The following is an 11,360-nucleotide window of genomic DNA, read 5'->3' as shown; positions in this document are numbered from 1 at the left end:
TTTTTACATTCTTTTATTGGATCCACAAATTGTAGCTAGTGTACCTATTTTCTGTTTAGCATCTTGCATGACCCAAGTTTTCCTCTTCGGTGTCATCAACATTGCGTAATCATTCAATTAACAGGCGTATATTGAGAGCCTGCCTTTTGCCAGGTGCTGTGAAAGGAGCCACACATACAAAGGCAATGAAGGCCCATCTCTCCTCTCCTGCCTGAAGCAGGTGCAGGATTCTGCAGCCCCACAACTTGAGCCTGAAAGGGACCAGACGCTGTGGAATTTGCCCACCGGGGAACGGCTCTCTGAAAAGCACTGGGCAGGCAGGAACCCCAGCCAGCCTCCCTGCGAGCTGCTTGGCTCCGTGGTTAAAGACACGGACAAGGTCTGGACACCAAGCGTACGTGGCCTCTGCCAGGCCATTTGGGGCCCAAGCTCCGGTCCTGGGTCCGAAAGCCCAAAGCAGCGCCAGGGGAAGTTGGCCCACCTTGGCCAGCCAGCCGGGGAAGCGTCGCAGGGAGGCCGGGCCCTGCACGGGGCCTGTAGTGCTTACAAAGCGATTCCCGCGGCTTGCTGGAGTCTTGGCTACATCCCACACCCATCCACCCATCGCTCTTTCACATCCACCCCCCACCCGCACCCTTACACTGCCGCCTGCCCCCCAGCCCTGCTGTGGCCCTCTCCGCTCCCCCTTCTCTTCTGTTGGGTGGAGAATAAGCGCGCAGCGCGGACCCAGGTCGCGAGCCCTGGATGCATAGCCTTCCGAGGGCCTCAGCCCCCCGGGGGCCCGCTTCCTTTCCGTGCCCTTCGTTTTGTGCACATTTAAAAAGTCTTCCGAATTGAATCATCCGCTTATGATCAATAAAAACGTACCGAGATTTGTCTTTACGGGTTTTAGAGATTTCGAGGGGATGTTTTTCAAAGAAATTTTAACCCCCGCCCCCCAAGTAACAGTCATTTAGCTAATTCACTCGTTCAGAGGTGAAACAGGAGAGCAAAAAACTCCGTTAACGTTAACGGGAAAATGCAAGTCTTTTTTTGCACCCGCCTTTCGTCTTCCAGGTTGAGCCCTGGCACGCTTTTGAAATCATTAGCTAGTGTTTCAAATCTAAGTTTGCTTAAAATTAGACTAGTGGCCCAAGGGCACAGCATTATTAGCTAATGAGAAGAAACAAAAGGCATTCACGTTAAAAACCAGCCCGCAGCTACTAGGCATTAAAGAAACAAAGTTTAAGCCGAACGCCAGAAGGGGGAGCACAAAGAGAGTGGATCCCTAAGTGTTTCCAACACACACACACACACACACACACACACACACACACACACAAAGGTAACGCTGTGAAGCGATGAATGTGTTAACTAACTTGATTGTGGTACACTTCGCAATGTATACAGTATATTAAATCATTACGTTGTACATCTCAAAAAAAAAATTAGAGAAAATAAAAGAATGGGGGACCTAGAAGCTCGAACCAGAGAGAAGCTTCCTCCAGATGAGAGAAACAAGTTTCCACTCTGTTCTCTTCCCTCCTATCACCCAGTACTTTCCAGAAACACAGTTAATTACATGGGTTATCTCAAATGCACCCACAGGCATGTCAGAATAACAATTCCAACTCCAATAATATGGTTATAAAAAATCATTATAATTTTGAGGCACTTAAAAGAGTCTTTGGTCTGTTCTACTAGAGAGAAATAGTAAAATTACGGTCTTTTAAAGTCACTTGAAATAGTTCCTCCTGGTGTGGTATGACACAAACTTGTTACACATTTAGGACCTTTGTTTTTCATTTTGGTTTCAATTTTTAAGAATTATTTTATATAATTATAAAACAAATTTTTTTAAGTATTAAAAATTTTCCCAAACCAAATCTACAAATTACATCCAGAGGTGTTCAGATTCTGTTCAAACGTCTTCCACTCTGTTCTTCTATATTCATATATATGGAGAGAGAGAAGGAGAGACTATATTCTCATCTCCTTGCTTTTTTCCACTTACTAGGTTTCCAACAAGCTTCTCCCTTGGGTTCAATCCTTCCCCCATCTTTCAGGATTCCATAAGGCAGTTCTCACTACGTCTCTCTTCTTGTTGGTAAAGGACATAATTTATGATGGAAAATTGAGATTTCTCCCCCCTCTCCCAACTCCCCACCTGTCTTACTGATTTAGAATGAGAAAATTAGAGGGAGAAAGGCAGAGGGTGGAACATGAGAAAAGGGATTCCCATTCAAGAATGAAGAAACTTAATTTTGATTAATAATTAAAAGCATTCAGATAAATTGATTCTACTTTTCTGGTTTCCTATCATTTGATGTGAAAAGATAAAGACTCTCTTGATCTCTCATTGCTTATCATTGTTTTGAGGTGAAAAGGTGTTTTAGAAAACAGGGAAAAATATTTAAGATTTTAAAATGTTTATTTACTTTGGAGGGGGTGGGGAGGAACAGAGAGAGACACAGAATCTGAAGCAGGCTCCAGGCAGCTCAGAGCCTGATGCGAGGCTTGAACTCACAAACTGTGAGATCATGACCTGAGCCAAAATTGGACACTTAACCGACTGAGCCACTCAGGCACCCCTGGGGAAAAATATTTAAAACATGGCTAGGGTGGAAGGTAGTGATAATCATTCATAAGTGTATTATTTATCATTAATCACTCTACAGATCATTGAGCATAAAATGTCTTTATTGAGATTTAAAACTAGTTCCCACTGCTAAAAAGACTCCCTATTCTCCAACATCATTAAAACCTTGGAGTGCCTTCAGCAATTTCAGACTGTAGTCTGACTGCTGTCTCTGCACTCTTGCCCTGAAGACAAGTGTTTCTGACTGATTTCCAGCAGAAACCATGCAGAGCTTTGCTTATACTTAGATATCATCCACCCCTCTGTGCCCAATGGCCCCTCAAGACAAATTTTTATACGTCCCCTGGTAAAGACCTTTCCTTCTCTCCTTTGTGCTGGCAAATTGGTGCCGCTGCAACCCCCAATGGGAAGGTTCGATTTGTAAATAGAAAGCAGAAGAGGCTTTTTCCCCTTCCCATTCTTCCCTCCCAGTGGGGCCAAAAGTAAGCTAGGATTTGTAGTCTAACTTGCTACTCAGCGTGTGGTTAGCAGATAGCACGGGCATCACCTGGGAGCTTGTTAGAGATGCAGTATCCCAGGCTCCACCCCAGACCTACCGAATCTGAATCTCATCGGTGGCGGGTGATTTGTGTTCGCATTAGAGTTGAGACATACTCTGCAAGATTGGGGTCTGGGAGTTTGGGAACCAGCTCCTTGTAATAGGCTGAGAGGACACAGACGTCCAATGCGGTTGTAAGATCCTTGGGCACAGGCTTTGGAACACAGGTGGCACTCTAGCTGCTCAGTGCAGGACTGTTCTTGGGAGACATGCTGCTTCCTGCAGAATAGCTGCCAAACTGGCCCCGTGATTTTGAGTCAGATGAAGCCAGCGTCACCTCCCAGTAATCTCCAGGAGGCAACCTCGAGGCAGCCATGGCCCCATGTTGAGGACAGTTACTTTTGTCATTTGGAAGTTTTGTGGGACTGCTAGTCCATGATATTTTACACACAAATTAAAATTGTTCAATCCTGGGGGCGCCTGGGTGGCTCAGTCGGTTAAGCGTCCGACTTCAGCTCAGGTCACGATCTCGCGGTCCATGATTTCGAGCCCCGCTTCGGGCTCTGGGCTGATGGCTCAGAGCCTGGAGCCTGCTTCCGATTCTGTGTCTCCCTCTCTCTCTGCCCCTCCCCTGTTCATGCTCTGTCTCTCTCTGTCCCAAAAATAAATAAACATTAAAAAAAAATTAAAAAAAAAATTGTTCAATCCTGGTCAGATTGAACTAGAGGTTGAATCCAGAGACAAATGGCAAGATCCTTACGAGTGGATAAAAATGTTTTTTCTAAGTGTGAATGTTGAACTTTCATCAATGATTTTTCTGTATTTTTCTTTTGTTCTTTTAATGCATGGAGTTGCATTCATCAATTTACCCTTAGATACATCCAATTTGGTATCTATCTATCTATCTATCTATCTATCTATCTTGGCTGGTTTCAATTTCCTAAAGAGAAAGGGAAGCTGAAGGGATTCCATAAAAATATGCTTTTTGCTCCTTTTCTTGCTAAGACTGGCACCCCCACCTTACACATGCCGTTTTCAAAAAACATTTTTTATTTATTATTATTTTTTTATTTTGGGGAGACAGAGTGGGGGAGAGGGGCATAGAGAGAGAGAGAGAGAAAGAGAGAGAGAGTGGGAGTGTGTCCGGGAGGGGCAGAGAGAAAGGGGGATATAGGATCTGAAGCCAGCTCTGTGCTGACAGCAGAGAGCCCGATGTAGGGCTCAAACTCACAAACATGGAGCCTACTTAAGATTCTTCCTCTGGGGTGCCTGGGTGGCTCAGTCGGTCGAGCATTTGACTTCAGCTCAGGTCATGATTTCACTGAACTCAATTTTTTTTCTACCAACAAGAATGAGTCACAATAGAATTTTACTGATATAAAGAAACTCGGGGCGCCTGGGTGGCTCAGTTGGTTGAGCATCCGACTTCGGCTCAGGTCATGATCTCACGGTTCATGAGTTCAAGCCCCGTGTCGGGCTCTGTGCTGACAGCTCAGAGCCTGGAGCCTGCTTCCGATTCTGTGCCTCCCTCTCTTTCTGCACCTCCCCTGCTCATGCTCTGTCTCTCTGTCTCAAAAATAAATAAAACATTAAAAAAATTAAAAAAAAAAGAAACAAACTCAAATCTATCATAGAACTTTGAAACTATTGTACCTAGAAATTTTAAACAAATTAAATATTTACTGTTTTCCTGAATAGCTTGTGTTTTTTTTTTTTATCATAACCATATTAAAAAGTAATGATTTTTAAAATCAGGCCTCATAAACCTCTCCCCAATCATCTTCACTTTATCTTAGGTGCCAAATATTTTCATCATGTTCTTTTTTTTTAAGTTTGTTTATTTTGAGAGAGAAAGAGACAATGTGAGTGGGGGGGAGGGGCAGAGAGAGAGAGAGAGAGAGGGAGAGAGAGAATCCCAAGCACTGACACTCTGGAGCCCAAAGAGGGGCTTGAACTCATGAAACTGTGAGATCATGACCTGAGCCAAAACCAAGAGTCAGGTGCTTAACCGACTGAGCCCCCCAGATGCCCCAAATATTTTCATCTTCTATGTGTGCCAGGATGTGAAAACATTGAGAAGAGTTGTTTGAGATTATAGCACAACTTAGTTACAAACTATATTTATATTACATATTTTTTAAAACTGGCCATGTAAATATAACTTATCTGACTTAGGAAAACAAATATTTGATAGTTTGAAGGCCTCATCCATTTCCAGTTTATGAAAAAATGGAATCTTTGCAAGGATGAATGCATGCTTGCAATCCGATAATGCTTTCTGTGTTAACTGCACTATTACTGAGTGCAAACTATAAGGTCCTGTTAGACTCTAGAAGCATTTAAAAAGTACTAGAGTTAGTAATTAAAAAAAATTTTTTTTTAACTTTTATTTATTTTTGGGACAGAGAGAGACAGAGCATGAACGGGGGAGGGGCAGAGAGAGAGGGAGACACAGAATCGGAAGCAGGCTCCAGGCTCTGAGCCATCAGCCCAGAGCCCGACGCAGGGCTTGAACTCACGGACCGCGAGATCATGACCTGAGCTGAAGTTGGACGCCCAACTGACTGAGCCACCCAGGCACCCCCAGAGTTAGTAATTTTAAGAGACCTTACTGTTGGCCAGAATCCCAGTTAACATTTAGCTCTCCTCCCACACCTCTTGTGGTTCCAGGTGCTGAGATATTCAGCCCTACAAGAACAGTTGAAATAAGACAAATTTGAAACATTTCCCCCTGAGATCAGATAAAGTCGGAAGGAACATGTGAGTCCTAACTGGGCCCCAGTTTCGTTAGAACATTTCCTCCCTCTTTCTCATTCCTCTCCTTGGTCCCATATTTCCCCTCTCTAGTACATCTTCCATTTACCCTTTGCCAGATGACTCCTTTTCTCAACACAATTTCTTCTTATCAAGCAAAGACTGGTCGATATTTGTTTAGTCAATAACATAAACAAGCATTAACAGGCTGAATTTCAAAAGGGAGTTTCCACCACAGCATAGATATTATTTGCTCACAGCTCGGAGTCCAGGGATGCGGTTAGGAGGCATCCCAGGAATGGGATCAGTCAGAACTATGAGTCTTACTACCACTAAGGACAAAGGTCTGGAGGTGTCCGCTTCAGGTCCTCTGGGACTGCAAGTGAAATAGCCCAGGCAGACAGTTAATCTAGTGAGTCAGGCAGAAAAAGGTGGTGGAGTCACGAGGGAGTGAAATGGTACAATTGTCCCTTTTGGAGGCTGGTTTCCCATTGTCCTTAAGCTCTGGAGTAACATCTTAAAGAATTAAAAAAAAACAAAAACAAAAACAACCTTCTTTCCCCAATAGCACCTTTCTGTATGGAGAATTAGCCCTGCCCTTCTCTTTCAAATCCTCAGCCCTCTCCCGTTTCCTCCCTCCAGTATTCACTGTGTTCCAGTGTTTCGTGCTGGCCAAAAGCCAGCTCATCCTGCAAAGAGGGCATCAGAGGATTCTGGTGGGAGGAAAAGGTAGAGAAAGGGAGAGAAGAGGTTAGAGCGTCTTTTGGAAAACTATAAAATTTGTTCTATACTTATGAAAGCACTTTATTCACGGGTAACCATAATATTTTTATAGCATGCCCAGTGAATGTTAGCACTGAAGGGATATAATTTATTTCTCTATATTTTCCACTCAAGCCCAAGCAAGGAATTGCTGTTTCTAAGCTCATATATATATTATCTTCATTTGTATCTGACAACTTCTGCTAATAAAGAAGTAAAAAAAAAACATGTTTAGCATCAATTGTCTACTATTTTTCTTAAAAAAATTTTTTTAACATGTATTTATTTTTGAGAGAGAGAGACAGAGCACGAGTAGGGGAGGGACAGAGAAAGAGAGGGAGACACAGAATCCGAAGCAGGTTCCAGGTATGGATCTGTCAGCACAGAGCCCGATGCGGGACTTGAACTCATGAACCGCGAGGTCATGACCTGAGCTGAAGGCAGACACTTAACCCACTGAGCCGCACAGGTGTCCCTACTATTTTTCAATCGACTGGGGGTCAGAGATGAAAAATTCTGTCCTCTAGTTATGAATATTTATATCTATTCAGACACACATACTTACACATCATATACCAGGCACTGTGCTATGTCGTGGGAGACAATGAAGAACAATACAGATATGGTTCTATACTGTTTTGTCCACAACCATCCCTTGTAATTCACCTGAGTCTGGAAAGGGACCAGAATGCTTTCTCAACGTATTTCTTCTGGCTGCTCCATTGGCAGCAGATGTTGTTTCATAACTTCTTGGTGTATACTACACGACTCGGCTCACCCTTCATTATCCTCTTCTTTGAGCACCAAATCAAGTCTTGGAAGGAACCTAGGAATACATGAGGAACTGGAATAAGATTAGGTCATTAGGGCTACAGTTCAAGTGATTAGGAACTTACCTGCGGCAGCTTGTTATCCTCCATCGAGCAGGTGGGAGATTGAACCAAGAAGCAAGACCAAATTGAGAGCTGGGATAAGCACTGGATACTCATCCCTGGTCATCCTGACAGATCAGGGGAGGCTTATTTAAGCCCATTTAAGTTGGGTGGGGCTGGAGTGGGAGAGGCTATAAGGGACTGGGGCTATCTTGGCTCCCAGCCTGTCTCCAATCTTAGATGACTTGACAACAGAGGGAGAGAAGCTAATCTTGCAGGGGAGAGGTGAGGGGCTTCTAGGAGAACTAGCACAGAAGGCAACGACAGAGACAGAAAAATGTGGTTGGGGAGCATTTATACTGGAAGTAATGAGACTTGGGAATCATTGCATTTCCCTAGAGTGGTGATTCTCAGCCCTTGCTGGAGCTATGGTCATCTGGGGAAGCTTCTAGAAATACTAATGCCCAGGCACCATGCTTCCAGACTCAATCATTGGTTAGTGTGATGCTTGAGCACTGATGTCTTTAAAGCTCTAGAGGTGGTTCTAACATGTAGCCAAAGTTGAGGACAAACGGCATCACCATAACCTGGAACTCGATAGAAATGCAAAATCTTCAGCCACCGATCTACTGAGTCACAATCTGCATTTTAAAGAGATCCCCGGCGTTCTTGGGTGGCTCTGTGGTTGAGCGGTTGACTCTTGATTATGGCTCAGGTCACGATCCCATGATCCCGGGGTGGTAGGGTTGAGCCACTCTTCTGGCCCTCATGGGGCCTGCCCAAGAATCTCTGTCTTCCTCTGCTCTTCTCCCCCCCACTCATGCTCTCTCTCTCTCAAATTAAAAACATAAGAGAGGTCCCTAAGTGATTTGTATGCCCATTATTTTGATAAACATTGTGCAAAAGGAAAATGGACTATGGGCAAATAGGAATTAGCTAGAGATGGGGCTGGGTGTGCTTCAGCCTCAGGCTTAGCCTGTCCTCCCTTCTTCATTAATGATGGACCCCTTTTAGCTCCCCTTCATCATCTTCTCTCTTATTGCTCCTCTTCTGTATTCTTTGAACCATTTGCTGTCACCTTGCTCTGTTTACAGCCATCCCTTCTGATCCCCAGGCTTCGTCCTGCCCTCGAATTCATACCAGTGATACACCAGCACTGGGATATGCTCCATCCTTTGGTGTCCACATCTACCCAGGCTGTGTCATCAGGGCTACATCATTCTGTTCATGAGTCTCCCTGAGCCATTCCCAGACCAGAGTTGTGCCATCATTAATCTGTCATCCTCAGTCTCCACTCAGCAGTATGACTGGCCTGTGTTCCCATTTCTCTGTGTCCACCTTCTGCTGCCCATTGCTCAAGTTTCTAATTGCTGCCATTTTGTGGGGTCTCAACTGCCTTCTCTGATTCCCTCTGTTTTCTAAATTCTTGGGTCTAAGAAATGTCTTTTAGTATTTCACTACACCCTCATAAAATATGAGCCATTATAGAAGATATCATGAGCATTCAGCATGATCTTTCTGGTGTTCAAGCCAACCTTGTGGGGTCCTGGTGTTTCTTGTCTGGCTCTCAATCTAGACTAAGAGTGTAAGGAGGATGGGAACCAGGCCTCATTCATTCATTTTTTGTGTGTCCAGCATTCAACACGGTGCCTAGCATGAAGCAGATGCTCAGTGTCTGTGAATTAGGCTGTGTTTAATGGACAGAATTGGTTGTTTAATGGACAGAACTACTCCATTAAACATAGAAACAAAGGTACGATCAATCTATATGCTAGATGGAGGAAAACTATATTTGTTTCCACCAGTGTTTCTGAAAACAGAGGCTCAAGAATTAACTGTAGGTATAAGAAGTATAAAGAGATTTCACAGTGTATATGATTTAAAGAGTCAAAATTATCCTCTCATAGAAAGAACAACCTAAAACTCTGTTCCTATTTTGGTGTTTATTCTTCATTAATGGCTAGTTGTTACCTTGAAGAATAGCAATAGAAGCAATAGACATTGACTGAGCACTTTCTTTGTACTGAACACTTTGGAAAGCATTTTACCTGTTGTACCATTATTAACTCTCCGAGGCAGGTACTGTTACTGGCCCCACTTTGCAGGTGGAGAACTGCCGGAGTCAGGGGTTCCCGAAGGATGAATGGCGTTGGTGAAAAATTGAAAACAAAACAAAACTAAAATAAAAACAAAAAACAAAAATGGACACAGACAACTGCAGTGTGTTGATCTGACTGATTTATTGTAGCAAACGTGGCATTATATTTGCTAGTGATTTCCTTGTAGCATACGTCATCTATGTTTTCTAACATTACCTAATTTTAAAAATGTTCCTATGTGTGATCAACCTTTAAGAAATAACATGGCGATTTTCTCCTAATGTTCCGGCATACCCTATGATTATTGATTAATTTCTTACATTATTCCATTATGCATCTGCGTTTATCTATAATCTACAAAACATTTGCTTTGCTGTTCTCTTGCAAGGCCCTCCATTTCTCAACACCTCAAGTGGAACAGTTACAGGGACATGACCTCCTAACCACATGAGGCCAGAAGAACAATGTGTTTGCCTCGGTCCGAGGTGCCAGAAAGGGGCTGAAAAAGCCTTAGAAACCCACGCCCCGTACATTCTCAGAGAGACAATGCACCTAGGAACCGATGAACCATTCTGTACCTTAACCGACTAGGTTCAGTCATCATCTGGAATGCCTCCGGGGGCCAGGTGGGCCTAGGGGTTGAAGTCACCTGTGCCCAGAGATATACTCCTTAGTTGCCGGAGTGGGGCTTTCAAATCCATATGTCTCTCCTTTACAGACCCTCTTTGCTGGCAAAGGTATGAGGCTATCCTTCCTGTAAGTAGAGGAGTCTCCATAGAGGATGGCAAGGGCTAAACGTAAGGCCGCACAATTTCTTGCTGAACCTTACTTTCTTCCCTAATGGTTCTTTTCCCAGGGGCCCTGCCGAGGGCAATTCCCCAACAGACAATACCCCAGGTAGTTTTAAGGCCAAATTACCTAAAAGCGGGAGTACAAGAAGCTTCACTGTCGGGCTGCCCTGCAGTCACCAATCCGTCCACAGCCCGGGCCCTGCCACTCAGGCTGGGAGAGCTCGGCTTCCAGCGGAAAACCTAAGGTTTTAGAGGTGATACTGACACAAAGTTACTAAATATTGAGGCCCATATAGTCTGAATCCCAGAGCCAATGATCTTGTACTTTATTTGCTCACGTGCACATAAACATATTTGTGTTCTTAGATTGGAATGTTCAAAAGTAGAAAATGAAAATAGGGAGATGTAAATCAATCTCGAGAGGGATTAGTGTAGATCTGAATTCGACTCCTGCCCCAGAACTAACTAGTACTGTAAACTGAACCTCGTCCATAAAACCAGACTAGTCTTACCTGGAAGAGACGCCATAAGGAGTAGACCATGAACATTCTAGGGCAGACTTTCTATGATGGTTGGAAGCTATACTGGCCCCCAAAGGACCTTTCTTTACTAGGTCCTCTACTGAAGTTTGTCCAGCTCTGCTTCTGCTCCAACCCATATGACAATCAATTCACATTGAAAAATATCATCCAGATGGTCCCAGTTACCCCCTCAATTCTATCAGTTCTGGCATTTTGAATCAATGTCACCAAAGATTAATGCCAGCATCCGCCATTCTGCCCTTTATTGATTTCTGATATGCTTAGAGGTTTCGAACAAACTTCACCTTATGTCTCTGTCCAGACACACTGCTTCTTTAGGTCTGGAGACTGACTCTATGGCAAACCTACATGTTACCTGTGGAAAGTGGGCTTGGAATTCTGCAGTGGAGGAGACAGCACCTCAGGTGTTATTAGCCTGGCTCTA

Source organism: Panthera onca, chromosome A1 (assembly GCF_046562875.1).
Source record: "Panthera onca isolate mPanOnc1 chromosome A1, mPanOnc1 haplotype 2, whole genome shotgun sequence".
Lineage (NCBI taxonomy): Eukaryota > Metazoa > Chordata > Mammalia > Carnivora > Felidae > Panthera > Panthera onca.
The sequence above is the reverse complement of the archived record's forward strand: the minus strand, read 5'-3'. Positions refer to the sequence as shown.